A 3,206-nucleotide genomic window follows, 5' to 3' on the forward strand; every position below is an offset into this window, starting at 1 on the left:
GGACAAACATTCATCATATGCATCTTCTATATGTTTGCTTGCTTTGATTACTTGAGTTTGCCTAATTGTATAATATGCCTACTTGCTTCTTGAATTACTTGTTATATATGAATACTATCTGTATTTTACTTGCTTGCATTATCTGTGTTTGTCTAGTGCTGAGGAGGTTAGGTAGGAGGTGGTGAAGGGATCACACTGAGGGTAGGTTGGTAGGCTGTGGGACAGCGGTGACTAGTTTTAGTTAGAAATCCCCTAAGATTAGATACCTTGTTTATTATTTATGGTTAAGTTATAAATTTTCGTTAAGCTTGACTATCTATTTGGTATGAAGCTCTAGGATTGCGTCTGGCGTCCATGGTCTTACATCTTACATTACTGGGTACTGTTACCATATTAAGAACCTCCGGTTCTCATTCCATACGTTGTTTTTGTTTTTCAGATGCAGGACGCAACACACCTCAGTGAGTTGCTTGATGGTAGTAGAGCGGAGGATCTTATTCTATTTTGTTGTCATTTTAGTTATTTTGATTAGTACTCTCATTTTTGTATTTACTTTTGCCTTAGAGGCTTACTTTGAGAGTGATATTCTGTATAAGCTATTTACTTTCAAAACTCTGTATGTCAATATTTAACTAGTCGGCCCAAACTCCGTTGGCTATGGCTAGTATCTTATGATTATTATACTCGTATATAACTACATATATCTTGTTATCTTACATAGTGGATCTTGCCTTTACGCTTGTGGCTTCGTGTGAACGTTCGCGCTTTGTAATTCCGTATTTGAGCTTATTTTCTTCATCGGGCTTCTAAAATTATTATTCCTTATATATATATATATATATATTATATATGTATGTATAAGCCTTAGAATTGTCGTAACCTTTGATTAACCTTTGCTTTATGGCACGAGGTAAGGCTTCGGGTAATTAGGGTGTTACAATTATTGAGCATTTGAATGCGTATTGATAACTGAGGTTGAATTACAGTGATTTACTGGATTGGTGTTGTTCGAATTCTGGGTTTTTATTGATTTCCTTGAGTTGAGTTGGAGTTGTTGAGATAATAATTTATTGGAAATGATTTGAATGACCGAGAGGTGTTTGGTTTAGTTGTGGGGACCCTTGAAGTGTGGCAAAGTCTGAATTTTAGAGGAGATGCTGCCGAAATTTTTATGAAAATCTGAGACTTTGTTTGAAGCGTCATTTAAAAGAAAATTTGATTTAAGAATCGTATTATTTGATTTTGATTTATTACGAAAATATTCATGTTTTCAGTTCCATTTATTGAGAAAAGAATTATGTTTTGAATTTATTTATTAAGAAAGGAATTATGTTTTGATTTTGATTTATTAAGAAAAAGTATTATGTTGAGTTTAAGTTATTGAGAAAAGAATTTTGTTTTGAGTTTTATTTATTAAAAAAAGAGTTATGATTTGAGTTTGATTTATTACCAAAATGGTTTTGTTTTAAGTTTGATTCATTAAGAAAAGGATTATGTTCTGAGCTCGATTTCATATGAAAAGAACTATGTCTTGAGTTTGATTAATGAATCCCATTTTTAGAAGTTTTAGTGAATTTACAGTATTTGAATTTGATTGGTGAAGAAAGATAATTTTGATGGGCCCACATCCAAACCTCCGACTCTCCGGGTACGCAACCCGTATCCAGAAGTCACCCACGTGCCACCTCACGCCCTACTGGAAAGACATGGACAACTAGCAGAAACTTCCAGGTGGACGAGCCCAAAAGAGAGGGCCCACCTAAATACAGAGTATAAATAGGGAGGGACCTACCCCTCGCCAGAGGTAAGTCATCTTTTACCCTAATTAACCGCCTGATTGTACAGACACTTACTTTAGTATCAGAGTCTCCTTGTGATGGCGGGAAACCGTCGGTTAGAAATTTTCACAAAATAATTCTGTTGAAGTATAGATCCAAACCGATAGACAACCCTCAATCAAAGTTTAATTTGTTTGTCACTTAAGTCAAACTCAATAAAAATTGAAAGTATTTAAACTTGGGGTGATCTCTCAAGGAATTGCAGGGAAGTGTACATATTATTGGTTATGAGATATTTTTGGAGTTTTAGAATGATGAACAAGAAATTAAAACTAATAACTAAGGAATTATAAGTGCTAAAAGACACTCATGGCAATGATTAAGAGTCAAGGTTTCCTATCTTGTATCATTGACCACAACATAGTCATTACAAAGGATTAATTAAACTTAGTTTTCCTCTAACGTGGGAGGATGGAGTCAAGTGGACATAGTTGATTCTAAAACCAACTAACAACCCTAAATTACCAATGATACTGGACATCAATGATATCAAGGCACCCAAGTCCTCAATCACATGGCAAGAGAGTATAAAAATCTACTTTAAAATCTAATAACCAAGCATTTTATCAAACACTTGGAAGGCATAAAAGGCAAGCATGGTAAATAGCAAGAAAATAACAATAACAACTCAGTAAAACAATAAGAAACATAAAACGGCATCAATTGCATTAAAGAAAATGAAAATAACAAGAGTTCAATAACATAAAATTAACCAAATACAAGAAATAACATGTAAAACTAAGATAGGAAAGATGTAATAACAAGAAATTACAAGAAAAACTAAATTAAAGCAATAATTAAAATCTAAACTTAAAAGAAATCTATCCTAAATCTAAGCATGTTCCTATTCTCAACCTAATTGCTCTCTCCTGTTTCTTCTTGAATTTGGCCTCAAATACTTCAGAAATAAGTTGGATTTGGGCTTGGATGAGCTCAGAAATTGCTCCCCAGCGCGTTCCTTTAAGTTGGTCATGTGCTGCTTGTCACGTGTACGCATGGGTCACGCGTATGCGTAAGTCACGTGTATGTGTAACTGGGCAGATGACCAAAACCTCATTTCTTCATGAATTCTCCATTTACATGCTTTTTCTTCACTTCTTTGATCCAATCTTTGCTTCCTAAGTCTGAAATCACTCAACAAACATATCAAGGCATCGAATGAAATTAAAATGGATTAAATTTAGCAATTTAAGAGTCTAAAAAATATGTTTTCAATCTTAAGTGCAATTTAGCAGAAATTCACAAAACCATGCCATTTCATTAAATAAAGATGAGATAAGTTGATAAAATACACCGAATTCAATACAAGATAAACCATAAAATTGTGGTTTATCAATCTCCCCACACTTAAACAATAGCATGTCCTTA

Source organism: Arachis hypogaea, chromosome 19 (assembly GCF_003086295.3).
Source record: "Arachis hypogaea cultivar Tifrunner chromosome 19, arahy.Tifrunner.gnm2.J5K5, whole genome shotgun sequence".
Classification (NCBI taxonomy): domain Eukaryota; kingdom Viridiplantae; phylum Streptophyta; class Magnoliopsida; order Fabales; family Fabaceae; genus Arachis; species Arachis hypogaea.